The sequence below is a fragment of the Bactrocera dorsalis genome, chromosome 4 (assembly GCF_023373825.1).
Source record: "Bactrocera dorsalis isolate Fly_Bdor chromosome 4, ASM2337382v1, whole genome shotgun sequence".
Classification (NCBI taxonomy): Eukaryota; Metazoa; Arthropoda; class Insecta; order Diptera; family Tephritidae; genus Bactrocera; species Bactrocera dorsalis.
This window is the reverse complement of record NC_064306.1, coordinates 45,385,783-45,399,192: the sequence shown is the minus strand read 5'-3', so window position 1 is coordinate 45,399,192 and position 13,410 is coordinate 45,385,783. Positions and strand designations below refer to the sequence as shown.

Below are 13,410 nucleotides of genomic sequence, written 5' to 3'. Positions count from 1 at the left end.
TATAAGGACCACCTTAGGCAATCCAAATCTTTTCCTCTTGAATTTGTTTTTATGCTTATATGGTATACGAGTATAACAAAGATTTTGGATACATAGACTAAACACCTGAACGATTAAGTACTTCAAAATCATTTTTGCTATGACTTCAGAACGTTTATTTTCTCCTAAGGAACGCAAACATTACTTAGCTCAAGACATTAAATTTCTAGTTGGATAAAATGCATTATAAACATGCATATGTATGTATATTTAATATAGATAAGTATGCATTTATTTGAAATATATGCTAAATCAAAAACCAGCAGCATAACCAAAAACCTTCGCAACGACACATATATACATACATTTGTGTATGTAAATGTTATAAGAGTATTTAGGCAAAAATAAAATATAATTGTAAATCCGTATAGTAATAATTCAATAAGTAAATAAATAATATAGAAAATAATAAAAAAAAAAACAAAAATGCTACAAAATGTGCCAAATCGAAATAAGTAAACTATGTAAGTTAAAGTTCATAAGGGACAGCGTTTGTGTTTCTGTGTGTTATATGGCCAGCGAATTAATATATGTATAATATATGCAGTTAGATAAACGATTAATTCTAAAGTCGATTTTATTTGAAGATTTCTTTGAACAAATTTTTGGACGGGAAGGCAATATGTTTGTATTTGTAATCTTTTAGTTCAGAAAATTTGCAATATATGAAACACCTGATCTCAAATCGGCAAAAGAGAAAAGTGTTGCATTTATTTCATATCACAGATCCTTTAATATAGGGTTATAGATACATATATCTACATAAATGATCAGGATGACAAGCCGAGTTGAAATCCGAGTGACTTTCTATCTGTTTGCTTGCCTGTCCGTCTGTGCAAGCTGTAGCTTGAGTAAAAATAGAGATATCTTGATGAAATTTGGTATGAGTGTTCCTTGGTAAAAAAGCAAGGACAATCAACATTGGGAAACCAATGCATTGTCTATAAGACGATCTGGACAGAAACATTGTAAAGAAAATCGAAACCCGTTGGAACGAGCTTCTTGGATGCAAAACTGCAAAAGTCATGTGCAAAACGGAACATCGGAAGTACACAAAATTCCTATTGGTACTCGACAAAAGAGACTGTAGGAACATGATGGGAATACTAACTGGTCACTGTCTGGTAGCGACACACACCTGAAGGATGGGGCTGACAGATCGAGAAGACAGCAGGAAATGTTTAGAGCAGAGCACCAGGAATACAATGGATCATCTCTTGTGCATCTGTTCCGCATTGGCAAAACTATGCCGTGAGCATCTGGAGTATGATACACTGAAGGAGGTATCTGTAGTGAGGCCGCAGATTCTGTTAAAATTCGCATCAAGTGCATAGACCTAGCAACTGAACTCTATCTGGTATCGCAAAGAACCAAAACTGGTGGTCGAGTTCAGATTACATATACATATATACATATATGGTATATGTTTACATGAGTTAAAAGTCCTTAGCCTGACCGAGAAGGAGCAATAAACAAATATCTATAACCTTATTCTAGAGTGTTAACTTTCCTAGAATATTGTCTTTAATCCGTTCAGTGTAACGTTAAATATGCTATTTTTGTTTAAAATAGATAAAACGATTGATATTTGGGGAAAAACACCGTTGTGTTGGAGGACTTGAAATTAAATTGAATGACTTTCTATCATTTGGTGGAACCGCTGCCATACAAACTGAAAGATCGGACTCCAGTACTTGTATGGGAATTCTTTATATTTGACGAGATATCTTCACGAAATTTGGCATATATTATTCATTTATTGTGACCAAAAGGTACCCGAAACTTGTAAATAAAACGAATCAATATTGGAATCAAGTACTTGTAAAAAATATTTTGTATTTGTGAAGTGTTTTACAGCTAAACGAAGTTAATGTTTCTTTTTATGCAAAAACTTATTTTGAAGGCTTTGAAAACTGTCGATTCGATATCGAAATGGTAGGTCCACCGCCAACAAAACAAACTTACGAACTTTTTCATACTTTAATTAAGAAAATTTTTTGTTGGGCCAAAAACTGCCCAGACCATGTAGTTGGGTGCTTTATTAAACGTTGTAATTTCCTCTTATATTAAAGCTTTCAAAACGTATTGCAGTGAAATATTAAATTTTCGCTAATTCAGCTACTTTATTCTGGGTCATTAAAATTTCAAAACACATCACACTAATAATACGTGAGTCCAAAAATATTAATTTACCCAATGATATCTAAAAATTATTCATAAATATAGTTTTATTTTTCGAAATCATGCAAAATACAAAACTAAATGCGAAATTTCGAAACGTGCGCGAATTCTACAAATAAATTAAAATTGGATCGGAATTTAGTAAAAATTATAAATATATATATAGGCAAACATATATTTACATATGTAGGTATACGCAAGGCAACACGCTCGGAAGTGTACGTGTGCGGAAGAGGACATGCCGGCTCGAAAACACACATAAACCATTTGTGTGAAATAATGCGGAAAATATATTTAATTAAAATGTTTGTTAGACAAATCAATTATTGAATATTATGAAATTAAAATAGCTAAAAAAAATATGGATAATAAAGTAATAACTTGTAATATTGGTCACGGCAAACAGCATATGTAATTAAAGTGGAAAAAACGCTAAATTATTGAAGCCACATTAGTAAGTGTCTATGCTAAAAAAAAGATATATATACAGGTATATATATACATATATGACAAATAAGCAGAACAAACAGCGCTAAATGCTTTTAGGGCCGATAAGTATTATTACATTTAAAATTTGCAAAAAAAAAAACAAGGAAAAAAATTAAAGTAAATATAAAACCAGAAATATTTGCGTAAAATATTCATGAAAACTTTGTTGTTGACTGAAGCTCATCGAAAGTGAAATGCATTCCATTTTCATGATGCAGAAACAAAAACAAAAAGTAAAATTTAAAATTTGGCATAAAAAACCAGTCATGCAGTGCATAAAACAATATACAAATATTCAATATATGGCAGCCCTGCAGTAAAAAAATGTTGGCGCTAGACTCAATGCGTGCAGATGTAATCAGATGACAGTGACTTTTCATACATAATAATGAGGAGTTTAGCGATTACTACACTAAACAACCTATTGATACTAGTACTAGTTGTGGACCAGTTATAGGTAACCGGTAAATTTTCAGACACAATATGGTCGATTTGTGTCCTTACTTCGATATGAAGTGCAACCATAATTGGTACTAATTGGGGACTAGTTATAGCTAACCAGTAAATTTTCGAACACAATATGGTAGGTAACCGGTAAATTTTCAGACACAATATGGTTACTCTGCGTCATTACTTCGATATACAACCATAATTAGCACTAGTTGTGACCCAGTTATAGCTAACCTGTAAATCTTCAGACGCAATATGGCTGTTTTGTATCATTACTTCGACTAGTACTAATTGGTACTAGTTGTGGTCTAGTTATAGCTATCTCGCAAATTTTCAAATACAATATGGTTCTTTTGTATCATTACTTGGACTAGTACTAATTGGTACTAGTTACGGACTAGTTACAGTTAATCAGCAAATTTTCAGACACAATATGCTTGCCTTGTGTCATTACTTCGATATACAACCACACTTGGTACTAGTTGTAAACTAGTGTCAGTGTAACTAAAGTCAACCAAATATAGGATTAAGTTTGACACATCACTGAGACCTCAACTGTGCCACAATTGTAATACTCTTTCATCACTTTCTGCTTAGGACCACTCACAACTTTGAGCGCAGAGATCATTTTTTACTGCAGGCATGCTGACATAGTTAAATGGAAAATACAACAAAACATACCAAGGACGCCTAAGCTATTACGTTCAAACAATAAAAAAAAAATAAAAGCAAAACAAAAGCATTTATCTGTAAATAACTCACAAACATCTATCGCATCATTAATATATGCATACAAACAAATACTTATAAAAGTATGCATGCATGAGTATTTGTGTTAACTGTTCATTTGGCTCGCTGTCATTGCATATGCCAACACAAGACATATACATATATACAAAAGCGCATCCGATATATATATAAAATATGTATATGTATATGTATGTATGTTAAAATCAAATAGTTATAGTCATAACTTATGCCTAGTTTTAGTTGTTGTAAATAATGTTTGTATTTGTAAAGTATGACAAAGTATTACCAATATAAAGATTAATGCGAAAAAGTGCGGTGGAAAAAATTTATAAAACAAAATATAAAAAGTAACTAAAAATATGCAAAATTGAAATGATGAAATGAAATAAAAATAAATACAAAAATTATAAAAAATTGCATTTGCTTTCGGCGTTTTGTAACAGTGAGCGAGGTGAGTAGAAGTTATGTGGCAAATATGATTTATGACACACTAAAATATATATTTCAAGGCCTTACTTTTTAACTTTGTTAGCAAAAAAGGTTTCTAAGTAAGGTTTCAGTAGAAAAAAATTCTAAGTTTGGAGGGAATTCAAGGTTGCAGAGTATAGTAATAAAATTTAACTTAGAAGACCCCACTTAAGTGAGGCCAATTTTGAAAAAATTTGCCAAAAACAAAATCGAAATTTTGCTGCCATGAATATGAATTCTAGCAAATGTGTACTTATATTCAATAATGAATACAGATTCTCAAGGTATATTTTCTAAAACATACGGGGCAATCAGCTGGCCAGTCATTAACTTCGCAGCAACGTTATGGCCGCCTGGATGTAGTGAAACGCAGCCAAAGAAGCTTCAGTCGTGTCAGAACCCTGCACACACTACGAAAACAGGATGCCTCCTGATATCTCTCGTCGAACACCGGCTTAGCGAAGCCTGCATGCTTCCGGTTAAGAAATGTTTACTTAGAAATCATACCTACATTCTCCTGATTACGTCGGCGATATAGAACAACACCCCGAACAAACTATGGACGCAACTAATTACCTACACGCACGGAACGCCATTCACAATGGAGCCATTAACACATGTACCGCCTTCCTACCAGAAAATAGCGTATTGAGACCATTTAAACGATGACCAGGCCATCCGTCTCCAAGGAATGCTATCACTTTTATTCACCGACTCCCTCTCAGTGAATGGCATACTTGAAGTCAAACTATCAGACAACAGACGAAGAGTTCCATTTTCCCCGAGAATCTAGAGTAAGACTTGCGCAACTCCGTTCTGGATATTGAAGCAGGTTTGACTCCTACCTTAGCAGAATTGACCCGGAAATACCATAAATAAGTCCTGCATGCAATTACTTAGTACCTGAAAGACTCTAACCACCTCTTTACAGGCCCAACTCATCTAACATACTTCTTCTTATAGTCTGCCCATGTAGAAACAGCAAGCTTCTGAGCCTATCGTCAGATGACTTCCATGGCAACCAAGGGTGGAAGCAAGAACAACAACAAAACAACAACATGAAACATCGAAATTAAAAACTTAATTAAAATCCTACCTTGAAATAAAAATAAATTAAAAATGCTCATTGTCTTTTTTGACATCAAAGGCATCATCCACCATGAATTTGTTCCTCCTGGACAAATCGTCAACGCTAAGTTTTACGTGGAAGTCTTTAAGAGACTCAACCAAAGGGTCAATCGAGTCCGACAAGACATCGCAGCCGATTGGAAGTTGCACCACGACAACGCCCCGCCTTTCTTGTGGACAGCTACCAAACCAAGACCGACATCCCAACGATTCCGCAGACGCCCTACAGCCCAGATGTGGTCTCGTACTTTTTTGTTTCGTTGCTTGAAACAGTCGATAAAAGGCAAGCATTTTGAAACGAAAGAGGAGATCCAAGCAGCATGCACTTCGCCTCGCAAGGCTAATCCGGGGATGCCTTCCCAGACGTCTTCAATGCTTGGAAATCGCGCTGGCAGCGCTGCATCGACGCAGAAGGAGCCTATTTTGAACGTTTTTAAAAAATTGTAACTATTGGTCCAATAAATTTTTTTAAATCGACTCAGACCTATTACTTTCCGAACAAACCTTGTACGTAGTTTCGAAAAATATGTAGATATTATCAAGGTATTCGAAAATCTGAAGTTTAAATCTATTTAAAACGATTATTATATTCTTGGAATTCTCTATAGAAACTTACTTCATGGCACTATAAAAAGGAGATAACTTTAATATAAAACGTAGAAACAATCTGCTGTGAGATTAGAGCCGAAACAATAAAAAAGAACAAAGCTGAAACAATACACAAATAACAGTGGACTTCAGGACGTAGTTAAGTATAGCAACTTGTTATGCGATTGCGACAAGTGATGCAAAAACAAAAACAAGAACAGTGAGTAGGGAATTTCAATGCATTGTTGCAACAAGCGGCAAGAATACAGCAGATGGCGGTTGATTGCATTGACAAAACAATAGAGACAGACAAAGCGCAGATGGAAAATTTAGATATGGTAGTTAGAGTATACTTACATACCGATAAATATAAATATACAAAAGTATGCCCGCTTTTTTACTGCAATCTTAACAAAAACTGTGTCTGCTTTCAAAATGTAATAAAAACTATGCAAATTTGTAGAAAGAGCGGCAAACAGCGTGTCTCAACTACAAACTCACATCAAATTACAAGGAGCATAGTTTGGAGTTAGCATTGACAGGCCCACACACAGACACACCATACACTCCCAGGCCCAACACCTCCCACACCCAACACACCAACAGAAATATAATAGGCAATAGGAAGACGAGCACAAACACACAGCGAAACGACAAAACATTCGGATGAGCAGAAGAAGTTTGTTGCCAGTCTGTTGACTTGCAGCCAACAGGAAGCTACTGAAATGTCCTGCATGCCGTTTGTTTTGTGTTTATTGTGCTGACAAAGCAAGCAGAACAAACGCGTCACGCTTTATGCACTGTTAATGATTTAATGCAACCGCTCATCCTCACCCCACACCCCACCACTTTCCATCATACTCATATACCAACATATGTATATATGTAGGTAGAAATATATGACTGTGGTCTGTCCCTTAAGCGGCACATATGTAAGTGTCTGCGTTTGGCCACAAATGGCAGAGAGATTTAAAAATAATGTGGCAGCATTCGACAGCATCACTCGCCTGTAACAACTCTGGTCCGGAAGTCTGTCTGCGAAAGAGCAAATAATTTGCATAAAATTATATACGCAACTATATATACATATACACGTACATCTAGAGATATATGTATGTATGTCAACATGAGTTGTTGCAAAAGTTGTCAAATTTATACGAATGTTCATTAGCAGCGTAGGTAAAGCAAACTGCTTTCATTTATTTGTGTCATCCCAATGAAAATATAATTTGTCTAGCGTGTTTCGTGGAAGCCTGCCTGAACATATTTACCTCCCTGTTTTTAATTTAAAATAAATTTAGTCTGTGTTTATTTTATTTATAGTGTGAAGCATTGATGTCATGTATGTGAATAAATTTTAGGCTTTATAATTTAATAATAATTTTAGTCAATAAGCTTTGACTTTCACTTCATATTTTTATAATAAATACAAAATCGGGTCAATAGTGCCTAAAATTAAAATTTTCGAACGATTCGAAGGGTCGATTTTATGCCATATGTGGTAAATGTAATATGATGAAGAACTTACTTTTTACTCAAAATTTAAGATTTCGCGGAATTGGAGAATCCAATTGGCAAATTGCAGCCAAGATGGTTAGACGTTCTCTAAAGAGCATGGCGATTTTCGTTTGTTAAAAGAACTGGTTCGTGAGTTCTTGGCTAAAAACAATACTGTAACGATGCCCCAGTCTCCACGTTCGCCAGGCATGGCTCCGTGTATCTTTATTATGCAAAAAAACAACATTTAAGAGGGTATTCTGGTCTAGGGTTTTGAAAAAATCGTTTTCTTTTTGCATATTTTGAAAGTTTAGACTTTCAAAAATATGACCTTGGAAGGATTTTTCAAAATTCGACTTATTTTCGGAGATACAGCCGATTTTGTGACGTGGCGTCCGTGTTCACTAGAATTGTCTCCTAAACTTTAAACTCGTTTTTTCGAAACTACTTTTTTTGAGGTGGTTGACATGATATCTCAAGTTCTACTGAAACGATTCCTTTGAAATTTATCTATTGTGTCTCTCTCTCTATCGTGCCTTGGATTTCCAAAAATTTTGATTCGAAGTATTTTTAAAAAAGTCGAAAAGGTCGAAAAAATCGGGTTAAAAAAAAAAATTTCCAAGTCGACGCCATTTTTTTTTTCCTTTTTTGTTTTTTGTGTTTTAGATCTCTACAAGGGTTGAAATCACGTCAACCAGGACGCACCGTTTTTTTTGAAGCCCCCCACTCCATCGACCCGATCTCGACGAATTTTCGTTTTTTTCTCGCAATTTTTTTTATATTGTTAAAATGTCATTAAAAAACATATAAAAAATGTTTTTAATTTTTTTTATCTTAGTTTAAAAAATGCCTAAAATTCATGCGTCTAGACTAGAATACCCCCTTAAGGACCGTCGTTTTACAAGATTAGATAAAAATCGAAGAGTTTCGACGATATAAAGAGTCGATGATATAAATGCATAAAAACGAATGGGAAATACTTTGAATGCGACAATGGTGATGTGGACGATATTACGCAGATATTGTTTTCAAAAAGCGACAATTCCCGTTATTTTTTTACCCCCTTGTGGTCGAATAGGGTTTCATTGTACCGTCAATTATGTCTCTTCTACTCGTATCTACTTAAATTAACTGTAATCAGTTTCGGAATTTTTTTTCAGCTGAAGTGATGAAAAACTCGAAACATAATTTTTGAAAATATTGTATCGAAGTGTGTTAATTTCATCACATGGTTTTGATGTTGAGACAAAAACAGAAAACATTTTATTTCACATCTGGAAGTTATACCCGATTTTTCTAATCTGAAAGCTCCGATATTATAAGCGAATGATTCATTCTGCTTTTCTACCGTTTTAACGAAATTTCTAAAATAATACACGATAAATAAATTGTTTAACACGCCACATATTAACGAAAACCAAAAGAGTATTAGAAGTAATGTTAGCTAGTTGGCTTTGAGTCAGTTTAGAAAATATGTCCATCGAAGTCGTGAATTGTTTATGGATTTCGGACTAATGTTAAAATAATATAGCAGCCGTAGCTGGGAGTGTACACGAAGACCGTGGAAAGTCGATTCGGCGCAACTCAGACTGACGTATAGAACGACTTCACGCATTTTAAGTCGAGATCTTAAATTGAAAGCATACAACAACACAGACTGTGTGAGAACTGAAACCGCTCGACCTTCCCTAGCGACATCGGTTTGCTCTATGAGCTCTTGAAAAGTTCCAAGAAGATCCGATGTTTTCAAGCCAAATTTTGTTTAGCGATGAGGCCTATTTCTGTGTTTTTTCTTTGAAAAAGTAGGGAACCTCGAAATGGTTCCCCCTTTACAATGATGGAACATCGACACCATATTTAGATATTCAAAAACATCTCCCTAAAAGATTGTTCGACATTAAATTTTTTTTTCTAGTTGAAGTCGTTTTAATTTATTTATTTAAAGTTTGGCACCCTTGGCAGAATATCTATAATTATTCCAAGAAATTAATAAAATAAACTATTTTATAACTTCATTTAGGCGGTAAAATTGAACAAGTGTTTATTCTTCAGATGGCCAGTGATTATTGTGGCCCTCAATTTTATCCAAGACAAGTTCCTTTATGCACTAACTTAGTACCTGATATTAAAGCTAGTTAGCCTTCCAGTACATTATAATAAATCAGCAATAAATAAATGCTTACGTTACTATCAACTCGCCTGCGCCGACTACCGCTTAGCGTGAATTTAAATTTAAGCACCTTTACATTCCTTTATCTCATAAAAAAGGCACCCGTTTTTGTTGTTGTCCATTTTTTTGCATTTAACCACTGATGCGCTTTTTACGTGCGCACCGCCGTCAGCCGACATAACGTGCGCCATTTTAGCCACCTGCAGTTGCCTACTTAAATTTCATACTTCATCCACACATCAACATACATAAACACATACATACGAATGCACTTATCCGGGTACACCAACAGCAGCGTATCTGTGAGTGCGGCTATTAATCTTAATGTGCTTGCATGCCAATTTGCCAGCACATATGCACACACACGCACATTGCGAGCGAAAAAACGGAAAATAGCTACAAGTGCAAACGCAAGGTAGTGTACAACGCAACGCCAACAACACAAGGTAGAGGTAGGTTTTATTATTGTGTATGAAAAATAGTAAAAAACCACAAAATATTTGCAAAGTGTTGGCTGGCGAGCAACCCCAGCTTGTAGTTCAATGATGTTTGGGGCATTGCAAGGTGCTTCCGCAATTTTTGCCAAGCAAAAGCTGTTTGGGTATGTGCGCTGTAGTGTTGCACTTTTCGGTGCTACTCGACGCCTTTGAGTAATGTGCACGAATTACTAACTCTTTCGACTTCCGCTGTAAGCAAGTATAAGCTCTCAGCCCATATTGCACTTGGTGCTGGTTGTAGCCTTAAATGGCTTGCGGCAGGCACAATGATACAACATTTGGCATTTCCGTTTTCACTTTGTACTTGCTAAAGGAGCAAGTTAAATTCCCCTAAGTACATACGAGTGGACTGGCACACGCCATAGTAGCCAACACAAGAAAATTGTTTTTAAAAGGCCACACTGTTATAGAAGTGAGGTCGGCATACATAGATGCATTGCTTTGTTTTTGTTAAAGTAAACTTGCTGAAAATCTAACTAAATCACAGCGCTTTAATATTTCACCAGTATGTACAGTGCGTATACGCAACTTTTTGTAAAGAGGAATAGCATGTACGAGTCAAAAATTTTAATGTTTGTTAATTAATTATCATTTATATTTCGACCTTAATAAAATAATTTAGTTATGCCAATCTTACTAAAAGTACCCCGCTACACCTAGTAATTGGTCAAGTCGCCAAACACACTCTGCTCCAAAGGACAGCAGAGGGGACTGGCAAAGGTAAGGCAATCTCTTCCCAACGGATGGAAGAATTAAGTGGCGTCATAAAACTGGCTGTTCTCCCTAGGGATAGCATTACCAAAAAGGTGAACTTCACTAGGAAGTTTAAGATCACCCTCAGCAACACGGCCGAATGGAGCGACTCCGCTTAGGGACAGTACAATCATATGGTACACCAACGGCTCGAAAACGTCGGAGGGAATTGGCGCAGGGTTCGCAGGACCACGTGCAAAACTCCCCATACCTATGGGTAGGCTTGCGAGCGACTTATAGTCTATCAGAATATAACCAAGTGCACCTTTTTTTTGGGTGCCAGGTCACAGAGCTATAGCCGGGAATGAACTAGCTGATGAGCTTGCCTGCTCTGCAGCATCCAACATGGTAGGACCGGAACCTTTGATAGCAGTCGGTCCCCACACCATGAAGGAGCTGCTCCGTAATGATGAAACATTAGGTAGGGAGAGACATTGGCAACAACTCCCAGACATGCGACATGCTAAGTTGCTAATGAATGGTTACAACCTCAAAAGACTTAAATATGTAATCAATCTCCCTAGGGAAAAACTCAGGCTACTGGTCGCCTTCTACACTGGCCATTGCAAGCTTAAGAAACACTTATTTAACATGGGCCTATAGGAGTTTAATGGGCATATTTCAGAAACTACTTAAAGGGTAAACCTGTTTCATTAAGTCGATTTATTTTATTAAATCCTACAACACCTATAAAATATTGTCCTAAGTTTTCAAGTTGATCCCAGTAAAAGTTTCGGAGATACCGCCTTGAGAACTTGTGCGCTCGAGGTTAACTAGGCTAAATGTGCCGTTTTTGTACACGTTTTTCTCGAAACTGTGTTTATTGCATTTACACAGGTATTCCAGATACCATCCTTAAAGACTTGGACGAAGGACTTTCTTTTATTCGAGTACAGGTATTTGATTTATGAAATCAATTTTTTTGATTTTTTCAGTGAAATTTTAATTTTTTTGTAAAAAAAAAGTCTGCCAAAATATATTTTTTTCCTTCATCCAAGTATTATGTTAAGATTTTAACTGAAACACGCGGGCGCATTTATTTTAGATGGATCGCCGGAAATGGCGTCACAATGGCGGAATTTAAAATATTTTTTTTCCAAAAATTTCAGAATTTATTAGTTTATAGTGTATGTTTGTGACAATAAAAAATTCTATTAAAATATATTTCTTTTTTTATATTAGAAAAATACTGTTTTTTACCTTAGGAAACCCATGTAACCTTTTAACATATTTCAAAGAAACTTGGAAAGAGGCAGAATTTTAACAACGTTTTTATTTGCTGTGAAAATTGGTTATATCAGATGATGACCACGCCCGCTCTAAACAAAATGGTTATATTGAAAACTACTTCTTCTTTGCTGGCGTAGAAACCGCTTACGCAGTTATAGGGGAGTTAACAAAAAAAATTCCGGAAGGCCACATCTGTCACTTTCACACATGTCCACATTTTCTTGGAACACTTTGGGCATTTTCAAGTGCTCCGTCACAATATCATGAACCACATGTTTCATATGTTTTCACAGACTTTAACGCGACGCTGTTTTCGAAAAAATTTAGTTATTTTGCAACCAATCGTCATTTCACTTTTATTAGGCCACACGAACTTTCTAAAGGTTTTCAATGATCCTTCTGATATTCAAACGATGCCAGTAAGATATCTGAATGTTAATAGTACATTTTGAAGCACTAATTCCTTTATTTCAAGACGTGTTCGAAACTGTGTTTTTGAAGTCGCTTGGCAAGATTTCTCGAGAACTATTCAACAGATTTTCATGAAATTTTACACAGATCTGTGAGATACCATCCTTAAAGACTTGGACGAAGGACTTTCTTTTATTCTAGTACAACCATTTGAAATTAACAAATTTTACTTGCTTTTGTTCACTAAGTAGATATTAACAAAATGTTTCAGCATCACTATCATTTCCTGCCTCACGGAAGCCCGCTTAAACTATTTACGTATTAAAGTAAAAAAATTATGCCAAAAAACTTGAAAAAATAAGATAAAAAAGTCAAAAACATAGCGACACATTTAATATTCTTATCGTATTATATTTGTTTTTGTGTTTTTTTAGGAAGAGCGAGGTAAGTATTGTTTTTTTTTTTTAATCTGCACACATATGTATGTACTTGTATTGTAATCCACCAAACTGTCGAGCGACTCGGTATTAACCACAGCGCAGCATTGTTGAGGGCATTTAACTATTTACATTCTATTACGCCTTATTTATATTTCATTTGCAATTAAATATTTATTAGCAATTATTACTAATTCGTGTGTAAATTTGAAAGTAAATGCCAAAAACAAAAACAAAAACAAAAAATGCAAAACAAAACAACAGTAAATGCTTAATACAAACAAATAAATAGGCATTTTAACCGTTATATGAGTCAATTACC

The 13,410-nt window shown here is 35.3% G+C and overlaps 1 protein-coding gene across 1 annotated transcript in view; it reads right to left on the bottom strand.

The window, feature by feature from the left end:
* Positions 1 to 13,410, bottom strand: part of LOC105222026 (protein misato) — a 95,900-nt gene that overhangs the window by 1,894 nt on the left and 80,596 nt on the right. The window lies entirely within an intron of this gene.